This window comes from Triticum dicoccoides, chromosome 2A (assembly GCF_002162155.2).
Source record: "Triticum dicoccoides isolate Atlit2015 ecotype Zavitan chromosome 2A, WEW_v2.0, whole genome shotgun sequence".
Taxonomy (NCBI): Eukaryota; Viridiplantae; Streptophyta; class Magnoliopsida; order Poales; family Poaceae; genus Triticum; species Triticum dicoccoides.
In genome coordinates this window covers 634264229-634271094 of record NC_041382.1, presented here as the reverse complement: position 1 = coordinate 634271094, position 6866 = coordinate 634264229, and positions in this window count along the sequence as shown.

Sequence of the window (6866 nt, the reverse complement as noted above, 5' to 3'; positions counted from 1 at the left end):
TAAGTAAATAATTAATTTAATTAATCCTAATTAATTAACCTAATGGCTAATTAACCTAATTAACTACTGTTAATTAAACTAAACTAGGGTAATTAGTTAACAGTCACTGACGAACGGGACCCACATGTCAGGTTGACGAAGTCAACCCTGTTGACTGCTGACGTCAGCATGACCTCATGCTGACGTCATAATTCCATTTTTTGAATTAAATATTAGTTGATTGAATTCCAGAAATTAATAAAATCTTTAAAAAATCATATCTTTTAATCCGTAACTCGGATTAAAATATTTTCAACATGAAAGTTGCTCAGAACGACGAGACGATTCCGGATACGCAGTCCGTTCGTCCGCCACACACCCCTAACCTATCGAACTCGCAACTTTCCCCCTCCGGTTCATCTGTCCGAAAACGCGAAACACCGGGAATACTTTCCCGGATGTTTCCCCCCTTAACCGGTACCACCTCATACCACGTTAGGGCCCACCTAGCATCGTTACTTGTCATGTCATGCATCGATATGCATTTGTTTGCATTGTATTCATTGTTTCTTCCCCCTCTTCTCTCCCGTAGACTACGAGACCGACGCTGCTGCTGCCCAGTTCGACTACGGAGTTGACGACCCCTCCTTCTTGCCAGAGCAATCAGGCAAGCCCCCCCTTTGATCACCAGATATCGCCTATTCTACTCTCTATACTGCTTGCATTAGAGTAGTGTAGCCTATTACTGCTTTCCGTTGATCCTATTCTGATGCATAGCCTGACATTGTTGCTACATCTGTTGATACCTTACCTGCAATCCTAAATGCTTAGTATAGGATGCTAGTTTATCATCATTGGCCCTACATTCTTGTCAGTCTGCCTTGCTATACTATTGGGCCGTGATCACTCGGGAGGTGATCACGGGTATATACTATACATACATACATACTATACAGATGGTGACTAAAGTCGGGTCAGCTCGAAGAGTACCCGCGAGTGATTCACGGATTGGGGGCTGAAAGGACCTTTGTCCCGACGGCCCTCTGTGTGGATCTTTGTGGCGGAGCGACAGGGCAGGTTGAGACCGCCTAGGAGAGAGGTGGGCCTGGCCCTGTTCGGCGTTCGCGGACACGTAACACGCTTAACGAGATCTTGGTATTTGATCTGAGTTGGCTACGAGCCTATACGCACTAACCATCTACGCGGGAGTAGTTATGGGTATCCCGACGTCGTGGTATCAGCCGAAGCACTTCAGACGTCAGCGACGGAGCGGCGCGCGCCGAATTGGACTGGAACACCACTAGGCTAGGTCTGCTTTCGACCGCGTACGCAACGTGCAGGTGTGCTATGGGCGATGGGCCCAGACCCCTGTGCGCTTAGGTTTAGACCGGCGTGCTGGCCTCTCTGTTGTGCCTAGGTGGGGCTGCGACGTGTTGATCTTCCGCGGCCGGGCATGACCCAGGAAAGTGTGTCCGGCCAAATGGGATCAAGCGTGCTGGGTAAGTTGGTGCACCCCTGCAGGGAAGTTAATCTATTCGAATAGCCGTGATCTTCGGTAACAGGACGACTTGGAGTTGTACCTTGACCTTATGACAACTAGAACCGGATACTTAATAAAACACACCCTTCCAAGTGCCAGATACAACCGGTGGTCGCTCTACCTCAGGGATATGAGGAGGGGATCGCCGGGTAGGATTATGCTATGAGTTGCTATTTGGAGATGCTACTTGGAGATGCTACTTGGAGGACTTCAATCTACTCTCTTCGACTTGATGCAAGACGGTGGCTGCGAGAAGCGTAGTCTTCGACAGGATTAGTTATCCCCCTCTTATTCTGGCATTCTGCAGTTCAGTCCACTGATATGGCCTTCTTACACATATACACATGCATATGTAGTGTAGTTCCTTGCTTGCGAGTACTTTGGATGAGTACTCACGGTTGCTTTCTCCCCCCCTTTTCCCCTTTCCTTTCTTTCTGGTTGTCGCAACCAGATGCTGGAGTCCAGGAGCCAGACGCCACCGTCGACGACGACTCCAACTACACCGGAGGTGCCTACTACTACGTGCTGCCCGCTGACGACGACCTGGAGTAGTTTAGGAGGATCCCAGGCAGGAGGCCTGCGCCTCTTTCGATCTGTATCCCAGTTTGTGCTAGCCTTCTTAAGGCAAACTTGTTTAACTTATGTCTGTACTCAAATATTGTTGCTTCCGCTGACTCGTCTATGATCGAGCACTTGTATTCGAGCCCTCGAGGCCCCTGGCTTGTATTATGATGCTTGTATGACTTATTTTATTTGTAGAGTTGTGTTGTGATATCTTCCCGTGAGTCCCTGATCTTGATCGTACACATTTGCGTGCATGATTAGTGTACGATTGAATCGGGGGCGTCACAAGTTGGTATCAGAGCCGACTGCCTGTAGGAATCCCCCTTCCACACTCCTTGGCCGAAGTCGAGTCTAGACATTGCAAAAACTTTTACTAACTTGGCTGTGTGCCTTACGGGCCCACATCGCCATCGGGTGGTATTAGGATCTTTTATTCCTCGTCTATACTCTGGGACTCTGATCTCTCTACTATTCGGGTTAAATAAATTTGCTAACTCTAAGATTAGGATCTCGTGATCGCATCCACCCGAAGAGCCCCTTATTGCAGAGGATCGCCTGCTACATCAGAAGATTCTGAAGATACTCTCTGATGTTCTCTCGAGACTTGTGCCCATCACTTTGGCTATTCCTGACCACCGATAAATCCGTATGGATAACTACTTACACTTGCCATTCATACGATCATCCCCCATTGATCTTGTTATTACAAGATACCCCGAAGTTTTCTCTATTGTTTCGAGAATACTTTGTGCCTACTGCCTAGCAGTTCCTTGCCACATGAATACCCCTTCGAATAATCCTCGCACTTGTCGAGTATCCGCTCATCCCCAGTTGTTCATGTGTTTCACAAAAGTCTTCGAAATAATACTCGATCTTCCAAAAATCCTTTGGGGCCTTTGGCTCTTGAAGTTCTTGCTTGCTTGCATTATGGATAATCCCATAAGTCTCGTAGTCATATTGACATTCCTTGTCATTACCATTTTGAGTCTGTTGACTCAATATGTTTGCGAATACACACAATCATCATTGATCCTTATAAATTACTTTTCCTGCTGAGCTGCCATTCCTTTTACTGGAATTGGTTCTCGACCAATCCAATTGTCTTTGATTGTACCCTAAGGCTATTCAACTTGTCCACCCCTAATCAGAGCATTGCTTCTGATCCCTTGATTTGGAAATCATAATTCCTTTGCATTTGACAATTAAGTTAGTCAGTTGTTTCTATAATCTGCTTCCTCTAGTTGAGTACGGATGCTCACGTCAGATCCCTTGTGGACCACCAGATCCTTTGTTGGATTTTATCTGACAACGCCCTTCATATTCAATAAACTTGTGAGCCTTTTTTCGGATACATAATGCCTTTGGTAAATTGTATCGTCTGCTTTCTCAACCATGCTCTGCCTTCGAGCTTGGGTTAATTACTTCTAAAGATTTTGGTATATGATTCTAAGATGCCCCGATGGGTTGAACCTATGCCTTCCTTAATATGAGTGAACTCGAAAGTTTTCACGAGTCGTACTCTTCTAGTATTTTGCCAGATAAAATTTCAACGCTATAACTTCATCGAAAGCGAGAAGTGAATGAAAGGGTATGCATTGGAGAAGTGGGAGTCGACCTTGAACCTTGTGTTCATGCCCATGGACGCGATATATATCCTATCATGAAAGCTTCTTGTAACAATAACTATTTCCTTGATAACTAACCTATGGTATCTGTGAATTGATCCCTTGCAACCGTGGTTCCGACCATGATTGTTCTTCTTTGATCTCATTTCTCGGACAAGTTAAAACAATTGTCTTCTATGGATCAATACACCAGTACAACCTTTACTTGGATCTTGTGTCGAGTATTACCCCCCTGGTATCTCGAGATTATCATGGAACTGCATAACTTTTTATGAGTTCTTCATCAAGTGCTACCTTCCCACTGATTCCAATTTTTCGCGGGCTCTGTGTTACTGAACACTCAAAGACACCGATAACTGAACCGAGTCCGCTCTACGGTTCAACAACTCTTCAGTAAGCTTCTATAAGTACGAGTTTGTACCCGATCACGCCATTCCTAGCCTGTTTGGCTATATCATTGTCGTGACGATTCTAACGGTGCTACCTGGTCCTTATTCTCAGAGCACCAATTTTCGACGATGAACTAACCTTACGTCGATTTTCCTCGTCATACCCTTTCACCTTAAACAACAAGCTTGAGTTTGAGTTTGTGTCGTAACTGTGGTTCCAATAACCTCTTGCTTCATCATTCCTTTGACTTGATGTCGTTGCTGATTGACTACATCTGCATGAAATCTCTCGACAATTGTGTCGTGATCATCATCAACCTTATGAGCTCTTCCAGGAATTCAATTGAATTCATGATGGGTAATACCATCCTTGCCCCTCGATGATTCATGTTCTCATCGACCACTTTATTGCCTTCCGTTCAACACAACTTGTTCGTGTTTTGTGTAAACCTTGAGATCCCTGCTACCCAGCAGTTGATCTTCCTTCCCTCGGAAGTATTACCATCACTTTTTGTCAAGAATGTGGTGAGAATTTCACCACCTCTTAAGAATTCTTGATATCATAATGCTTCTTGCCATCTTCGTTCATTCCTTGGTCCCCATATTGTTTTCAACCGGAATACCGACAATTGAGCTATGACGTGTGAATTCAAAACTTCTAGCAACCCTATTGCTTTGAAGTGAATGGGCGATAGTTCATTCTAAGTCTTTCGATAATTGAATCACCATTCTAACATTGGCCGTGCAACCCTATCCATATTTCGGGTGCAACGTTCAACCAATGTTTAATTATGCATGTTTTCCTCGAGCATATCCCATTATATCATTTGATCTAACAAATGACTTCTTCTTGTTCACATTATCGTGGAAATCCATCCGTTTGGAATTCTCGATGAATTGTCGCTGAGCCCATCAGCCACCTTTTCATCCCGTCCTTGGTTTAATGATGAACTATTGCTTCAGTAACCCGCTCCCATAGTTCATTTCTCGAGAATCTTGCAATGTCATTTCGCCGATTTGTGTTGCACCTTTTCCTCTCGGACCCCCTGAGTCTGAGGTATCATGACACCAATTGGATATGAATCTCGGTCAGATATGATGGTTGGGACAACTTTCCAAGAGTTATGATATTGATCCTTTGATGACCCGGTAACATGATGTCATGCCTAGCACCCCCCCCCCCGGCTGGAGGACCTATCATTATAGATTCCTTTTCAGCAAGGTTATCCATTCATCCATGAGGAAATTGTAAGACTTATTCTACAAGTTATTCCTGATGGATCCTTCGTGTTTCCAAAGTCTGATCTTCACCTGAAGACCATGTCGATGTTGTCTCGAAGCATGTCAATGGTACTCCGATTTTCAACAGGAACATTTGAAGCACGATGCTAAATTTTATTTATCACTTATCCTAACACCATTGTATGGGTAATATCATGAGATTCCTTCCCCCTTACCTAAATGGTTTTCTACTTAATATCCTGTCATGGATATCTTGCTCTGCTTGTCTTTGGGAAGGATATACCCTTGAAATATGTGTTTAAACATATTTTCCTTTCCATTGTTCTGTTTAATCTGATGATCATATTTTCCTTCCATTGGTTTATTTAAACCTTTTCTACGATCTATATGATATAAGCAGTAATAATCCACTGCTTGTGCAAACACCTCGATGTACAACTCAGTCAGTAAGACCTTGTTACTATTGTTGATGACATTCCGGTAGCCACCGATGGACGAGAACCTTGCCTATTGGTCCGCCTCGTTCAACGAGCAGGAAAGTGGTTCTCTTCGTCCCTCGCCCTTGGTACCAACGTTGATGCCGACATAACTGACTTGGTACTCTCTGACATGCCTTGCTATCATGACCGTGAAAGATGTCAATGCTCCTAAAAAACCCACATGGTGGGCCCATAACCCACAGTTCCACAGGATTGAAACCTGACTGTCCTGTACACCCCCCTATTCCCAAGGTTATTCCTCACGCGTGGACTCGTATGTAATTCACGGGCCACTGTCCTAGTGATCTATTCTGGTATCAGACGCAATACTTACTCTCGCTACTCTGATCCCCTTTCTCACTCTGGTTCGGGCTTCGAGCAACTATCTATCCGCTTGGAGCCTCTTATGGTACCTTCGTACCTTACTCTCGAGGTATTTCATATGTTCAACTCGAGAGATAATCTTATACTAATTCATGGGTTAACCCCAGATTGTTCCCTCAAAAGCATTATGTCGTAGTGAGCTACCCCTTATCCTTTCGTAAGTACGATGGAGTTCCCGAAGAAATGATGACAAGTTTATCATGATGCGTCGGAATAAAGAATTGAAGACATCAACGAAAGGGATTAACTTTTTCGAGAAGATCCGTTAGAATATCGTAACCAGAACTTTCCCCCTTACTCCCCTCTTAAATCTCGGGACGAGATTTCTTGTAGTGGAGGAGAATTGTGACACCCGGATAATCACGCTACAGTAGTCCCAAGCTAATGATGCCACGTCACCTCCGTTACTGTAATTAAACTCTCGTTGATTCAAACCCGATTCAAATTCAAATTTAAAACATAGGCAAACAACAAAAGTTTTCAAAAATTAAAACTAAAACGTTCGGGGGTTATCAAATATTACAAAGATAATTATGGTGGGGTGCACACATTTTTGTAAAGTGTCTGGGTATTTTAAATAAATTAAAACAGAAAAGGAAAAATAAGAAAAGAAAAATAAAACCAAAAAGGAGCGGGAGGAACCCCCCCCCCCATGGCCAAACTG